The following is a 17,769-nucleotide window of genomic DNA, read 5'->3' on the forward strand; positions in this document are numbered from 1 at the left end:
TTGTAAAGTGGTCGGGAGCTGAACCCTGAATAATCATTGAGACCAAAATACGTGAGACAGTGGTCCACACGTTGAAATGGTTAGAAACTCTGAAGCTCTCAACCTCTACACAAGAAGATGAACTCACTAGACCTTATCACATCAGTCTGCAGCTGTTATGTAAAGTAGTCTAGAACATTAGGTGGGAAGAGGAATCCCCTCTCAGACAACCGTTGGTTCATCTGAAGTATCTATTCTAACGAACACTCCAAGACCAGCCGAGTCTCACACCGAAGTGGGATAGGACACTCAAACCCTTTTTGAGAAAGTGGAGAGACGACGATCAAGGACAGCTAAGCGTAAATATATACATTGCATTTCTTATCCGAATGAGCGGTGTTGTTGATGCTAAGTATTCGTCTTTCCGTGAGCGTAGTTTCCAAACATAACAATGATAGTTTGAATCTCTTTATCTCCCTTTCCCTCTCTTTCTGACCCCTCCCCTTTTTATAACCAAGTAGTCATGCTGTTGTTAGTCCACTAGGGACCTGTTTCATTGTATAATGTTTCTAATAAATCATCTATACCGTGTGTGTGTTCATGTATTCTGTGTTATTATTTGGTTAGTTAGTAAATAATTAAGACAATTTGTGTATTGCTGATTCATAAGTAAGGTTAGGGTTCTTGCGGTTTCAAGATGTATACAACGTTCATAATGAGACTGATATGAGGTAATGATTAATAAGTGACTGTTATTGATGTAAGAGATCTATATATCTTTCGAGTTTAATTCGGGAGATGTTAACTCGTTAAACAACTTTTCCCGTGGTGCCACAAATTCCTAATGAGTTAATCGTTACATGATTAATTTAAATTGAGTAACAATTAAACATAGTTAGTTGATAAATTAAATAATAGTCATCAGATTCCAACTGTACAATTCCATAGGAAATCCTGTAATATTAAAGTGAAAAATGGTATTACCCCACGAGTGATTTAAACACCAGGGCCTCTCCTTAATCAGCAGCATCGTTTACTTTGTGACGCAAAAGGCTAATCTGCTGTCATGCATAAGGCTAATCTGCTGTTTTCTCTCTCTCTGTTAACCTATAATGGGATTTCTGTATTAAATCCATTGACTCTGAACTACTTTCTTTCTGAGAAAGAAACACAGCAGACACAGTCAGTGTTAAGCATAATTTGTGTGGTAATAAATAAGCTGTAGCCCCTTCTCTGTAGCCCTAAAGCTGGGCTCTCCCTCCACTCCCTCTACTAATCCTATGCCGGTTGATGAGTGCAGAAGTGATTCACAGCTGTTGATCTCCCACTAATTATATTTTAGTGTCATGTTGGAACCCAGCTAATGATCAAAAGGAAGAGAAGGAAGAATCAGGGTGGAAAGCTAATAGGAAGACAAGTTGTCCTGGTGGCAGAGGTATGTTCTACTGTTTGTTCCGAACCGCAGGTCGTAATGGTAAAGAATATGAGTGTAGGATGTGTGTGAAATAATTGCCAGTTTCAGAGAAAGGGAATCAGATGGGGAAATGGCAGCAGTTGCTACTGAATAACCTTTTTCATCAGCCATTTTTTGACAGTGAAGTATACATTTCATAGATTTGTTTATCATCAGGTTGTTTCCAGCCAGTCTATTCCATTTACTGGCCCACTGTCAAATGTGCTGCCCATACACCCCCCCCCCACCCCCCAAGGCCTCTTGCTGGACATAAAAGGACAATAAGCCAGTGCTAATCAGGAACTAATGAGACAGAATAGGTAGCCTAATGAATCTGGCTACAACAGGAGAGGGAAGAGAGGAAAAGATAGGGGAAAGTCGCCAAATCTCTGGTTCTAGGGGGGCCTCTCTAACTCACATCACCAGAGGAGATGTTTGGAATGGGATGGGCACAAAGCCAAAGTAAGGGCTATCATCCCACTGAATGTGTATCATCACACACTCCCTGATTGTGTTATGATGAAAGTACTAACACAATGCTATATGCCCCAAGTCAAGACAAGGGTTGTGGGAAGATATATTAATTGTCTGGAGAGAGATTTGATTAGACCAATTGCTTAATCATTGCAATTAAAGCAATAGGCATAATTAATAATGAGTGAGCACTTTATGTTTTGGGAACAAATCTGCATAGGACTATTGATAAATGGGTCACCTCGTCAACATCAGGAAGGAGTTTAAACAACATCACGTGAAAAATATTTTGGCCCACACTGAAGAGTGGACATTTTCAGTCCAACATTTACCAAGTTGATATGATGTGAGACAGCTCTAAGACTTGATATCGCTCAGATATGGCCGCTAGTGTCGTTGATGTTCAGACATGAGGGTTGTGCACACATCCTGTCCGCAATACTGTGACATACCATAGATCTGTCATTAACATGGTCTTCCTGTTTTGGTCATGTGACAAATGCTAAATTATTTCTCATATGTCTCCCCAGCGCTCTGTTCATCACGATGCTGGTCGTCACCATTCACCACTGATTTAGTACAACTAGCCTAGCCCCATCCGTGACTTTGGAATTCTTCAGTGCAATCAAGACACTCATGAGTGGCTGTCTGCGACTGTGTGTGTTTAGGAATATAGGAACATGACAGAGACAGAGCACATAGCTGGAGGTTGACTATAAACAGTTTTCCTCAACTGTGACTTTAATCAGATTTATTTCCTATTTAGTTTGTATGGATTTGTATGTAATCAGACGGGTTAATTTGTGTTTGTAGAGAGGAGATCACGCTGCTTGAATGAGAGCAGTGTTGCCCAGTGCTTGGGCCTCATGTGCTTCCTACATTGAAGATGTGCCAACAACGCCATTCTGATTCTCTATATCACACAGCTTTAACTATCATTTTGATCTGGCTAATGATGCCAAAAAGATTTCCTTGCTTTGAGTGCAGAAACATGGGAACTAAATTCCTATTTGGCTCAGCCATGCCTACTTGTTCGTCCAACATTTCCTCATCTCCTACTCCTTCTAATGCAACTAGCCCTGATGCTCCTCCACCTTTGTCCCCTGCTCCACTAGAAAGTTTCTCCCTGCAGGTGGTCACTGAGTCAGAGGTGCTAAAAGAGCTCCTTAAACTTGACCCCCCAAAAAAATCTTAGTCAGATGGTTTAGACCCTTTCTTTAAGGTTGCTGCCCCTATCATCGCCAAGCCTATCTCTGACCTTTTTAACCTGTCTCCTCTCTGGGGGAGGTTCCCATTGCTTGGAAGGCAGCCACGGTTCATCCTTTATTTAAAGTGGGAGAACAAGTTGATCCTAACTGTTATAGGCCTATTTCTATTTTGCCCTGTTTATCCAAAGTGTTGGAGAAACTTGTCAATAATCAACTGACTGGCTTTCTTGATGTCTATAGTATTCTCTCTGGTATGCAATCTGGTTTCCCCTTAGGTTATGGATATGTCACTACAACCTTAAAGGTCCTCAATGATGTCACCATTGCCCTTGATTCTAAGCAATGTTGTGCTGCTATTTTTATTGACTTGGCCAAAGATTTTGATACGGTAGACCATTCCATTCTTGTGGGCCGGCTAAGGAGTATTGGTGTCTCGGAGGTTTGCTAACTACCTCTCTCAAAGAGTGCAGTGTATAAAGTCAGAACATCTGTTGTTTCAGCCACTGCCTGTCACCAAGGGAGTACCCCATGGCTTGATCGTAGACCCCACGCTCTTCTCAATTTACATCAACAACATAGCTCAGGCAGTAGGAAGCTCTCTCATCCATTTATATGCAGATTATACAGTCTTGTACTTAGCTGGCCCCTCCATGGATTTTGCGTTACACGCTCTACAACAAAGCTTTCTTAGTGTCCAACAAGCTGTCTCTGCCCTTAACCTATTTCTGAACACATCCAAAACAAAGTTATTGTTGTTTGGTAAGCATAATGCCTCTCTCCCCACAGGTCTACTCTGAGGGTTTAGAGCTTGAGGTAGTCACCTCATACAAGTACCTGGGATTATGGCTCGATGGTACACTGTCCTTCGCTCAGCACATATCAAAGCTGGGAGCACCCCCCCCTATCCACATTGACGGGACAGTAGTGGAGATGGTAGTAAGTTTTAAGTTCCTCGGTGTACACATCACGGACAAACTGAATTGGTCCACCCACACAGACAGCGTGGTGAAGAAGGCGCAGCAGCATCCTGTCGGGCTGTATCACCGCCTGGTACGGCAATTGCTCCGCCCACAACCGTAAGGCTCTCCAGAGGGTAGTGAGGTCTGCACAACGCATCACTGGGGGCAAACTACCTGCCCTCCAGGACACCTACACCACCCGATGTCACAGGAAGGCCATAAAGATAATCAAGGACAACAACCACCCGAGCCACTGCCTGTTCACCCCGCTATCATCCAGAAGGCGAGGTCAGTACAGGTGCATCAAAGCAGGGACCGAGAGACTGAAAAACAGCTTCTATCTCAAGGCCATCAGACTGTTAAACAGCCACCACTAACATTGAGTGGCTGCTGCCAACATACTGACTCAACTCCAGCTCACTTTAATAATGGAAATTGATAAAAAATGTATCACTAGCCACTTTAAAAAATGGCACTTAATATAATGTATATGTATATACTGTACTCTATATCATCTACTGCATCTTGCCATCTTTATGTAATACATGTATCACTAGCCACTTTAAACTATGCACTTTTATGTTTACATACCCTACATTACTCATCTCATATGTATATACTGTACTCGATACCATCTACTGCATCTTGCCTATGCCGTTCTGTACCATCACTCATTCATATATCTTTATGTACATATTCTTTATCCCTTTACACTTGTGTGTATAAGGTAGTAGTTGTGGAATTGTTAGGTTAGATTACTCGTTGGTTATTACTGCATTGTCGGAACTAGAAGCACAAGCATTTCGCTACACTCGCATTAACATCTGCTAACCATGTGTATGTGACAAATAAAATGTTATTTTATTTTATTTGAGCTGCAGGCTAAAGTCAAATCTAGACTTGGTTTCCTCTATCGTAATCACTCCTCTTTCACTTCAACTGCCAAACTAACCCTGATTCAGATGACCATCCTACCCATGCTAGATTACGGCAGGTAAGGGTGCTCCCAAGCGGCTAAATGTTCTTTACCATTCGGCCATCAGATTTGCTACCAATGCTCCTTATATGACACATCACTGCAATCTATACTCCTCTGTCAACTGGTCATCTCTGTATAAACATTGCAAGGCCCACTGGTTAGGCCTCACTCCCCCCTATCTGAGATATCTACTGCAGCCCTCATCCTCCACATACAACACCCTTTCTGCCAGTCATATTCTGTTAAAGGTCCCCAAAGCACACACATCCCTGGTCGCTCGTCTTTTCAGTTCGCTGCAGCTAGCGACTGGAACGAGCTGTAACAAACACTCAAACTGGACAGTTTTATCTAAATCCTTCATTCAAAGACTCAATCATGGACACTCAGTTGTAGCTGCTTTGCGTAATGTATTGTTGTCTCTACTTTCTTGCCTGTTGTGCTGTTGTCTGTGCCCAATAATGTTTGTACCATGTTTTGTGCTGCTACCATGTTGTGCTGTTGCCATGTTGTGTTGCTACCATGCTGTGTTGTTGTCTTAGGTCTCTCTTTATGTAGTGTTGTGTTGTCTCTTTTGTCGTGATTTGTGTTTTGTCCTACCTTTTTATTTTATTTTAGTCCCAGCCCCTGTCCCCGCAGAAGGCATTTTGCCTTTTGGTAGGCCATCATTGTAAACAAGAATTTGTTCTTAACTGAATTGCCTAGTTAAATAAAGGTTAAATAAAATGTAAAAAAATAAACATTCACACCAAGCAAAGAACAGCACCAGCAAGAGTGGCAACAGAGGTTCATCATGTCCATGTGCTGAAGGATAGCAAAAAAATAAGAACCCTTCTCACTGGTGATAGTGCTTTGGCTAACTTGCCTTTGATTTAAAACTCCACAGAGGAGTCAATTTAGGAAATCGTTTTTTCCCAATGAAGTCATTACTATTATCTGAGTTTTGTTTCACTTGAGATGGTTTGTTTAATTGAAAGACTGACAATGCAAGCAGCATTCTCTTTCTGTTCTTTCGTTCCCCCCTCTCTATTTCTCTCTCTCTCAAGCTGCATGTCTTCAAAGGTACTCCTTGAGCAGCAATGAGAGCGGGATCATTTTATCCCAGTTTAGCCATGGGTTTGAGCACCAAATTGTACACCCTGCTCCCTGCCCCACCCAACCCGACCTCCACACAGAACATACCCACACAGATGAAGACCTCTTCAGTTTCCCACTGATTAACTCTTCACCTAAACCCCAGTCAAGGGACTATCTAATTAATGTGGATGAGAAGTCTGGGAGTGGAACAGCAACACACAGGTTTGATTCTGTGGAATCGTACTTTAAAGCCAGGTACTCACAACATTCACCAACTGTACTTTGTCTATTTCAGCACCACGGCCAGCACCCATCAGCCCAGTGATTTCTCTCCTGTTGCATCGACTGTCATCACTTTCCCACACTTAACTGGTATAGGTCAGAGGTCGGCTCAGGTTAGAAAATGGTAGGCAATTCACTGTATGCTACATTCGGTGGTCATTTAGTTTATCATACAATGGTGAGTAAATACCGTTTAATAAAAAAAGAGAAGAATAGAATGTGGTGAGAATGATATTCATGAACTTTCTGCTTTCTTTCCCATGGTATGAATTTTTTATAACACAAGCATTTCCTCCCAAGGGCAAATATGTGCTTTCTTAACATAACAGTCACATACGGTATAGTTAGAAAACACCCATTCGCTATGGTTTCCACTCATACCTATCTGTTCTGTTTAGTAATGCATAAAGGATGAAGGAGAAGAAACGCTCACTCAGAAATGAATGCTCAGGGAAGCTGACTAAAGCAGGAACACCATATGTATACGATTTCAGAAAGAACAGAATACACTTGCAGACATGTATCTATTCATCTTCTACAGGTACTGTACATACTTCAAAACAGCTTCATAAATAATGCTCAAAAGAGGAAAGCCAGCAGTTGACAAGACTTCAGAGTAATGTTTATGCAAGCTCTTGCTGAAATAGCACAGAAAAATAGTTTTCAGTGGGGTTGACAAATGGTCGAACAACTTCTTAATTAGATATGCACAGTGTTTTCATTTAGTTTCTGCAAACAATTGAATTGTGTGGTCCAAATAGCTGTTTTTATGGGTAACAATTTCTGGGTAACAATGAAGTACCTTACAGTGATTGTGGTCCATTAAAATGGTCAAAAAGAAACAAAAATAGATTCTTTCTCAAGCAGGATTTTGCTACGACTGTCTGGGAGTGGTCTGTGTGGGGAAGGGAAAACAAAACATTTGCTGTTATTGACATAGACCGAGAGCAGTGATCACCAACCAGTCGATTGCGATTGACTGGTTGATCTCCAAGGCATTCCTAGTCGATTGCCGAACATTTCTGTAAAATACCCCACGATAAGCCTTTGCGATCCTATTTTAAAAATGTATTCTCGAGCTGTTAGCGATAGCTGCACCCGATTCAAATGCCCTGTGCGCTGAACGGTAGATCTCGGCTTGCATTTTGACTCAGAAAGTGATCTTGACTCAAAAAAGTTTGGTGAGCACTGGCATAGAGGTCTGGAACTCTTTCTTATTGGTCTATTAAGTAATTTACCACTTGGCGAAGTCACCAGGTAGGCCAAAACTCCATCCCACCAAAACAGGTTGAAATTTCAGTCAGTTGTTTCAAAAGGTTCTTACACTAAAAGGGCATTATTATCATTTTCACAATTTCACAGTATTATTCCAACCTCATAGTGTGGAAATATATATAAAACACAGGAAAACCACATTTAACTGCATGGGGCCTTTAATGTTTTCTCCACCATTATCTGAAAAATGAGACCTAGGAAATAATTCAGTTTTTGAAAGTCAATGCATTTATGAGGCTAATACCACAGCTCATGAATTAGAGTAAGTGATCATATTTGGTCTTTGTCATATTTTCAATTAGTGGAAGGCACAGCGAAAAACTAATTATGTTGTGTGATTGACAATAAAAGTAGCAGTGGCTTTAAATTAATTGTAAATTCAATCCAACTGCAGTTGCTATGTCCTTCACTTTCTTCGTGATTGCTGAACTTTTTGAGGTGTAACACTGTAGTTGTGTGCGCCAGGCATAATTTCAGATTGGTTTTGGTTGAATGAATGTCCAATATTGTGCTTAAGCCAAACGAATGATCACAACTTACCAAGAGAGGGAAAACCCTTGCTTATACAGCTACCATTTCTGTAGTTTTCTCCACACTGTTCCAAAAGTTGTTTTTTTTTGTAATAAAAAAAAAAGTCATACATTTTTTGCTTCAGGATGTGAAATCTTAACTTCTGTATCGGTGCTGGATGTGGCGAAACAGAGAATGTAGGAATGTGTTTAAATGTCAGCAGCAGAGAGTATCAAAGGGAGAGCTGGATGGGAGGATGGTTTGATGAGCCTGAGTACAAGCTTTGGAATAGTGGGAATGCTATTGAAATTGGCCTGGAAAGCCTTGATTAAATGAATGTGTGCTGGGAGCAATCTAGCAAAACACTGTCTGAAAAAAATCTAATCTAATTTTATTTGTCACACGTGCCGTTAAAGCATACAACAATGCTTTAAGAAGTGAAGGAATGGGCCTCCCGGGTGGCGCAGTGGTCTAGAGCACTGCATCGCAGCGCTAGCTGCGCCACCAGAGTCTCTGGGTTCGCGCCCAGGCTCTGTCGCAGCCGGCCGCGACCGGGAGGTCCGTGGGGCGACGCACAATTGGCTTAGCGTCGTCCGGGTTAGGGAGGGTTTGGCCGGTAGGGATATCCTTGTCTCATCGGGCTCCAGCGACTCCTGTGGCGGGCCGGGCGCAGTGCGCGCTAACCGAGGGGGGCGGGTGCACGGTGTTTCCTCCGACACATTGGTGCGGCTGGCTTCCGGGTTGGAGGCGCGCTGTGTTAAGAAGCAGTGCGGCTTGGTTGGGTTGTGCTTCGGAGGACGCATGGCTTTCGACCTTCGTCTCTCCCGAGCCCGTACGGGAGTTGTAGCGATGAGACAAGATAGTAATTACTAGCGATTGGATACCACGAAAATTGGGGAGAAAAGGGGATAAAATGTATTTTTTTTTAAAAAGACAAAAAAGAAAAAAAGAAGTGAAGGAATAAAAATGTAAAAAGTGTTAAGTAAAAAATAGAAGGTAAAAGAAGCAAATAATTAAACAGCAGCAGTAAAATAACAAGCAAGGCTATATACAAGGGGTACCGGTACAGAGTCAATGTGCGTTAGTTGAGGCAGTTGAGGTATTATGTACATGTAGTTAGAGTTAAAGTGACTATGCACAGATTATAAACAGAGAGTAGCAGCAGCGTAAAAGAGGGGTCTGGGTAGCCCTTTGATTAGCTGTTCAGGAGTCTTATGGCTTGGGGGTAGAAGCTGTTAAGAAGCCTTTTGGACCTCGACTTGGCACTACGGTACCGCATGCTGTACGGTAGCAGAGAAAACAGTCTATAACTTGGGTGACTGGAATCTTTGAACCTTTTTAGGGCCTTCCTCTGACAGCGCCTGATATAGAGGTCCTGGTTGGCAGGAAGCTTAGCCCCAGTGATGTACTGGGCTGTACGCACTACCCTCTGTAGTGCCTTGCGGTCAGAGGCTGAGCAGTTGCCATACCAGGAGCCACCCGTCACGAGAAAACAAGAAGTTCTGCTTTTTCGTGTTCTGTTCTCCCCCCTGACACCCACCCCCAACTGTTTACTTTTCTTACTGGCATTGATATACTGTTACTATTTTGAGAAAAAACCTTAACCCCAAAAATGTAAAACACAGATGAGGTCCAGCCAGTTCTCGGGGACAAACTGTCACCGCGAGGGGTACCTGATGCTGACCCTAGCTGTCTCCCCAGGTTTACAAGGTAACAAGAGCAGCGTGACAGTGGTGCATATCTCCAACGCATCTTCATTAATGGCCCTGTCCATACTGCTTACTGGAGGTCAGCTCAGCTCCATGTCCAAGCCTTCCTGTTGACCTGCTGTCCCTCTGGAGCGCTGCATGGCCCCTGGAGGCCCCTGGGTGTTAGTGGCTAGCCTCCCTGTCTGTCTGGCTCGATTAAATCCTGCACCTAATGTGCAGAGGCTACACTTCTCAGATGACACTGTGCATTGAGGGGATAGATGGCAATTACACAGGGCAACCTGCCTGATCAGGGTTTTGGCTTCATTCTCATATCCCTCCACACAGATCATCACGAATCTGTCAGAAAGACTGCAGTGGGAAAAAACAGACGGCATTCAAGTGGAATAACTGTCTGGATTTTGAATCATAGTGTGGTTTAATCTTATTAAGAGAGAAGGAAAGAGGCCATTCAAATCATGCTTTTGAGCAACTGTAGGTGTACAGTTTTCTGAATTGGCTGCGAGGGTCACACATCAGCGTGTCAAGTAGAACATTGGGTGTTTGAGTTCACCAAGGTCACTAAGCTCTCATTTTTTACATGCTAAAGGTCGGTTCCTTTCTCCCTCAATGAGCGCAAACAATCCATATTACATTAGGTTTCTCCATTTCAGCTTGAGTGTTCAGCCGTCAGTAACCATACAGAGCTGGTGAAGCTCATATCCATTCCAATCAGGCCTGCGTAGCTAACTGGATTGACAAATCCACTATTGCAGCTTTTTACCTAGGTTTTTCCTCTCTCTATCTCTCTCTTCCTATGAGGCATACAGAACTCCAATGTTATCTAAACAGAGAAACGTTAGATGCCTTGAGTGGTAGCCCTCTCTCTTCTTTGAAACAAGATAAAACCCCAATTCTACCGTTCAAGATGTACCAAAAATCCTGTAAAACACTGCAACATTGAAAATGAAACACTACCTAAAAAACCACAGTGCATGGAGCTGAAACTCAGACCCTCTTTGAAAGATTTGTTGCTTGACACCTGGAGTTTGTATTGTCCGGTGAGGGACATGGCAAGCACTTTAGCTGTGCTGTATATTGCTTTAGAAGGCTAGTCAATGTGCCTGTGGAAGCAGGCATCTCAAAGAAGGCAGACTATGTCCAAGTTGTTAATGAAGACTGTATTCACAGCTAAGGTCATTACACCCGGGTTCATTTTTGTGGATCCTGAAGTGGCCTGAAAGTTAGCATGTTACTGTATAAGCCTCCTTCTGCAGAGAGCGAGAGAGAGAGAGACCAGCATCATGGCAGTGCACAGAAGACAGCAGCTGCTGTGGCGTGTTGAGGGATTGTCACAGTTGTGACTTACTTGGAAGTAAAATTATATCATGAGTGCAGCCAATGGTGTCTCTTTTTGCCTCGTCTCTCCTCGCCATGGGACACAAACAATCGATCAAAACAACTTGTGTTTAGAAATGGATAACTAAAAATAGGAGTCATGGATCATTCTGAGGTAAATTCAGTATGTAAGAAAGTCTGTCTCGCCATCTGCGGCAACTTCATGCCATTTACTGTGAAAGCAAGCTGTGATGTGTCCCTTCTCCTGGAAACAGGATGCTGCTAATTTTTAATCCACAATATTTATAGAACAAACAGACAAAGATGAAAGTGTTTCAGACTGAAATATTTGCACAAAGAACCATAATTTGGCAAGAAAACGTTCTAAGCAATTATTTATGCATTTCTGTTTAATCAGCTATAATCAATGTATCACCAAACAATACCGTAAACAAATGATTCATGTAAAAACATTCACTGGCCAAGTGAAATACAGACTTCAAATCACCTGTAGATCTATGTCATGTACAGACTGTTTCAAAATGAATAGCTCATACAGGAAGAATTCTAAACAGCCTAATAAGTGGCACACATTTTCCTGCTTAAATGGCATTATAGATCTGAGCCCGTTTGCAAAGGCTTTATGACTCTTGAAATGGTAATATCTCTCTGTCCACCTACCCTGCAGAGTTTATGACCCGAATGTTGACCTGCTGCCAAAAAGCTTTAGAGTAGCTAGCTCTTCATTGATCTGGGAGGCTGAAGTTTGATTTACGCTACACTCACAACACGTCCTGTGGTTCCAGGAGCATTCAGAACCAGGTTTTCCTCCCCTTGCCCTTTTCCTTCTCCTTTTTTTCAAACATCATTAGCGGCAGTAGATCTTGCTTTTAATTTGCAGTGCAATTACCTTTTTCCGTTGTGTTCTCTGCTCATTCAGTACATTAGAAAGGCGGTCAACGTGACACGACCTGTGATAGGACCAGGGTACACTCAATTCTCTTTATCGTCCAATGGGGTCTACTGAGTTTCCAATATCTGAGTTCTTGGACAACTTTTAACAACCTAGAAATATCTATGAGTGCAGTGACTGACTCGATCCTAGAGGACAGAATGGAGAGAAAAAAATGGCTATATAATTACAATTTTGTATGGACCACAGAATTACAGAACTTGTGTATTGTATCTCTATGATGTGGACAATTTCGGGAAAACACTTCTACAAGATGTTGCCATGTTGGACAGGATGCGGGTGGTGAAAGACATATTAGCATGTAGCGCTCTTCTCCTAGGATGAAGTGCTCACTTACTCTCTGTCTGTCAGCCTGCCCGTTCCTGAGGACTGTTTGGCTCACTCCTGATGCCTACCTTCGTTCGGTGCCAAATCATGTTTATAGGACACACTGAAAAGCAGTCAAAGTGACAACCTGATTATGCAGAGCGAGTTGGGTAAGCTAATAGAGAGACATCTGACAAACATCCCCCGAGAGGCATCATGCAAATACCTGGTGTTGCCAGCGAGTTTTAGACAGAGACCCTGATCCCCCACAATGAATATGTCTCGCTCTGTCCATTGTCATTTCTTAACGTGTCACCATTCCTGAATGTCAATTATTATTGGAATAAGTATTCCTGAGGTGGTTGGGTTGGTTCCATAAGCAATGGAGAGATCTCAGCTACATCCTTCGGTTTGATCGGCCAGGCTTTGTGATCTGTATCAGACACACACACCTCTAAGGTCATTTCAAAGGATTTTGAGTTCAGTTCCGATAAACAGTCAACACACTGTTTGAGACACACAGACACGGCTTCTGTATTCATCCAGGGTGCTATCGTTGTCATGAAAAACATTTTATCCTTGTGCCTTTCTCTGTCCATTCAAGCTTGCACTATGCAGTCACATCACCGTCGGGGACAGACTTTACAATTTCATTGCAGCCATGACTACCAAACCGTAATCATAAATTGATTTATGCAAGTTGCCGACGCCCACCCAGTTACAGAACCGTGCAGGGCAGAGCTACTTCCTCATCTGAGGTGGGCTAATTGTACAGCCTTACTTTAGTCTTTATTGTATTTTCTCTGAACTTTAACTACTGTTTATCAAAAACTTCCAGAATTGAATCTCTCCTGTATTCATGACAGCATTGGAGGAGTTAACTGGAACAGATGGTGATGGGAGGCGAGCAGGGAGCCTATAACTCAGACTCCTGACGCCAGTGACATTTAACAAAGGCTCTAAGCGTTACTTCAGGGTTATTTTGCTGAAGTTTATGGGTGTGAGAATTGTTATTTTTCTGTATTTTCAATATATTCACCATAGGTTGAATAATTCAGGTTCCTGGAGAAAATTTTGACTATAATATATATTTTATTATAAACTGTGTGGTTCGAGCCCAGAATGCTGATTGGCTGACAGCTGTGGTGTATCAGACCGTATACCACGGGTATGACAAAACATGTATTTTTACTTCTCGAACTACATTGGTAAGCAGCTTATAATAGCAATAAGGCACCTTGGGTGTTTGTGGTATTATGGTGTTGCATCGTGCTAAAGAATATTCCTTAGTCGTTGTATATTGGCCATATACCACACCCCCTCGGGCCTTATTGCTTAAATATATAACCAACATCTGTGCCAGAGTTGTTGTTTTGTACCCAGCCAACTCTGGTCCACATATGACCCTCTGCGACGGGGGTTGGAATACCTGCTGTGCATCTTTCTACTCATCCCCTACTGTCTGTGTCCCACTTACCTCTCCAACTGTCTGAGTGTACCATGGCGCAGTTACTGGAAGCAGGTCCCATGATCATGAACGTGAGAGGGCACCCTTGTGTTTTTATCCCTGCATACTTAAAATATCTCTGCTTATGAAGTTACAAATATTAAATACGTTCTTAAAATAGGCCTCATTAATTGTACTTTCTCTCAAATGTAAACGGCTGGCACATCAACAACAACAAAAAACGTCGGAAATTTTATTTTGACATCTTAGTGATCTACCAAGGCACGTACTCTGGCGTCAACTACTGTTCATCGCTTTGTTCTTATTTCCTGAAAGGCAAGTTTTTTTCTGGTGTCGTGTAATATGGTGCGTTCATGTAAAACTGACTGGTTTGATTGTTTTACTAGAAATTACCCCATGTGGAAGCATGTAGTGGTTAAACACGCACATCAAATGTGGTAATATAGTTATTACGCATTTATCATAGTTAAATACCCAATTAAATTGGAAATGTTGTTATTACCAAGCTTATGTGTGTGACAAGCCTGCTATTGTGGTTTATGTTGTAGCCTGATACAGTGCAGGAAGTCTGTCCAATAATGCCATTTCAAACCGGGCAGCTCCACTCCCTGCTCCCTGTGTGTAACGTCTCTCGTCGGAAGGCATGGACCAAAGCGCAGCGTGGTAAGGGTTCATGATATTTTATTTCTCAAAAAACACTCGAACAAAATAACAAAGTGAAAAACCGAAACAGTTCTGTCAGGTGCAGACACGAAACAGAAACTAACTACCTACAAAACACAGGTGGGAAAAAGGCTGCCTAAGTATGATTCCCAATCAGAGACAACGATAGACAGCTGCCTCTGATTGGGAACCACACTCGGCCAAAAACAAAGAAATAGACCACATAGAATGCCCACCCTAATCACACCCTGGCCTAACCAAAATAGAGAATAAAAACCTCTCTATGGCCAGGGCGTGACACTGTGACTGCATTACGTCACTGGATTTGGGCATTGACGGCAACACTACCCCTTTCAAGAAAGAAGCCCTGTTGACAAGTAAGGTATTACCCCTGAATAGCAGGTTCATGTTTTTTGTCATGAATCTTGTTCTGGAGGCAGCTCTGCAGAGTGGTCACTAGCTGGCACAGCCACAAAGTAATACAATCTGATTTTAAACCTAACCTTAACCCCACTGCTAACCCTAATGCCTAACCATAGCCTTAAATTAAGACAAAAAAAGCCCATTGTCAGAAGACAATTTTGACTTTGCAGCTGGCCCATCTCGCGGAAATCGCTCAGTTCGGCCTCGAGGTGATTCATATGGACCATAGACGCCAACCTGCCTCTGAATAGGGTATTTTGGCTTTTGCCTGCTAGATTCCCCAAGGGAGGCAAGAGGGATTTCAAGAGCCCTATTGTCATTATGCTACTGAGATTTGCAAATTGAGAACGCTGCAGTCAAATCTTAGTCACAACGCTTTTTGTACGTCATTGTACCATTCATTTGGCCGTGGAGGGAGAAAAACAGCATTTCAAAATGGATTAGAGATTGCTCGCCTTCTGGGTCCCCAGGAGAGGAGGGTTGAAGGACCAGAGAGAGGGAATTGGAATAATGGCAGGCCTGAAAGGAGGGAGGATTAAAGAACTCCTATCCACCTCTGAGAGATGGCTTCATCAGTGACAGACATTTTTTTCGCTTTAAAATCTAGATGTAACTTACCATTAGATGACTAACTATTACGGAACATTTATTAATGATGGATGAAAACAGGTGCAGAATGTACCTTTGTCCTCAGAGAAAAACAGGAACAATACGTCTGATCCTCCCAACTAGTATTTGAAATCTGATTTTGAACATTTACATTCTCTGCTATCAACAAAGGCCATTATCATCCAAAGAAACTGCTCAACAAAGTGGCAAATGGTTACCAAAGAAAGTGGCTTGGCAGTTAGATCATAAGGATTGGGATAATACACATTGGATTCAGTCCAGAGAGAGCGTTTGTACATTGTGAAATATTTCTCCCGAAAGGACAAATTCAGTTTTTCTTCTTGCCCCCCCTGGACTGAAAATATAAAAGCACCATACAAGCAGTCTCACAGCCTCAGTTGAGTAATTTGGTTTAGTTTAGAAACTATCATTGTAATCAAAGGTAATCACTGATGCCCACCAGTACATCATGTGGAAAGACAGGAAGTTATACAAAAAACATGAAATCCTAAAATATTAATCCTGTTTTCCTCCAAATATGTGCAGCCCACAGTGGGGGTGGTTATAGGAACAAAGGCATGTTGAAATGGTGCCATCAAATAAGGGATTGTTTGGTTGGCACTCTGAACAGCGTGTAACCACAGCTTACTTTACTCGCCATTAAATGTGACTAAATGGGATCACTGATCATTTCTGTCTTGTTGAGCTATTTCAAAACCAAATCACATCTTGATGATAAAATGCACTTTTCTGTCAATAACGTACTGTAGTCTATCATCCTTTATAAGAACGCTTTATGGCATGTTAATCCACAAAATGGTGGGGTTTCTGATGATCCAAGTGAGTGATGTGTTGTTGGCTCAAATACAAAACTTCAACCTAGGAGGGAGTTGGGGAGTTTATACAGTAGCTACTAAAATGACTTACAGTACTGTCACATAGGCATTTATTGTGTTTTGTAAGTAAATGAACTAGGTAGGATTACCTTGGTATGGAATTGAATTTGGAATTGAAAACAACATTTTTAAAATGGAGTAAATGTGATTGTCTGATACGCATTGATGGAGGAAAACCGATAGAGCAGGCTACTTCGGGATAAAGGAAATGAGAAAAGAGGTTCTGAAGGGCACTGGGCAGAATGATGCTACAAGAGGATAGATTGCTTGATGAACAAGATCATGCCTGTTCACAGCTGAAATCAAACAAGTAGCAGCAGCAGCAGCAACCCTGAGCTTTTACCTTAGAGTGCCACCCCCCTCTTACCTTGATAGAAATGACTCAGGATGTGCAAAGTGACTCTCATTGTTGACAAAGCCTTGATCTCCCAGTGGTTTAGTTAAAGCGAGGAGCATGTAGCTGTCGTGTCTTTTTATATTGTACTTTCACAAGTTCTGTTTCAAAATGTTTATCACTATTTGCTCAGAATTTGCTTCTCATAGGTAAAAGGTCTCTGCAGACAGAGATCGGAGAGGCTTGCAGATAAAAGGAAGTATTTCTTATCGGTAGAGATGGAACTCTGCTGACAATCCCCTGTCTGCCTCTGGGCTCCCCAGCTCTGGGCCGCGCACTCCTGTCGGATGTGTGTCTGATAATGCAGAGAAGATGGGAGAAGAAGAGTTCCTCTCTACATCACTTTTCACTCCTGTTCATGACAAACACCTTGCTCTCTGTGTATATAATGTGTCTCGAGGCAGATAAAGAAAAAAAATAATGACTGCTTGTCTCGATTCACACATTTAAACTTGGAAGAAGTTTGTCTGAGGGGGATCTACGTTATGGTATAAGTTATGTAACACACATTATTCAGAAATATCTACTTTATTATGATATAACAATATATGAGTTCCATTAAAGCAGTTTGTTATTGTACACTCTTAGAAGTAAAGGTGCCTGGAAGAACCTTTAGGGGTTCTAAAAATGTTGATATGGTCATTTTCACTTTTTCATAAAGTCATAGAATGTTTGGGAATGACATATACTAAGGCATCTGTGAAAATTCTTTAGCAATATAGAATGGGAAAACAGCCGTGCGCTTGGACAATTAATAGACACTGCAGTATATAAAACCCAATAAAACCTGTGTCTACACAGATCGGTGCGTCATAGCC

Source organism: Salvelinus namaycush, chromosome 35, assembly GCF_016432855.1.
Source record: "Salvelinus namaycush isolate Seneca chromosome 35, SaNama_1.0, whole genome shotgun sequence".
Taxonomy (NCBI): Eukaryota; Metazoa; Chordata; class Actinopteri; order Salmoniformes; family Salmonidae; genus Salvelinus; species Salvelinus namaycush.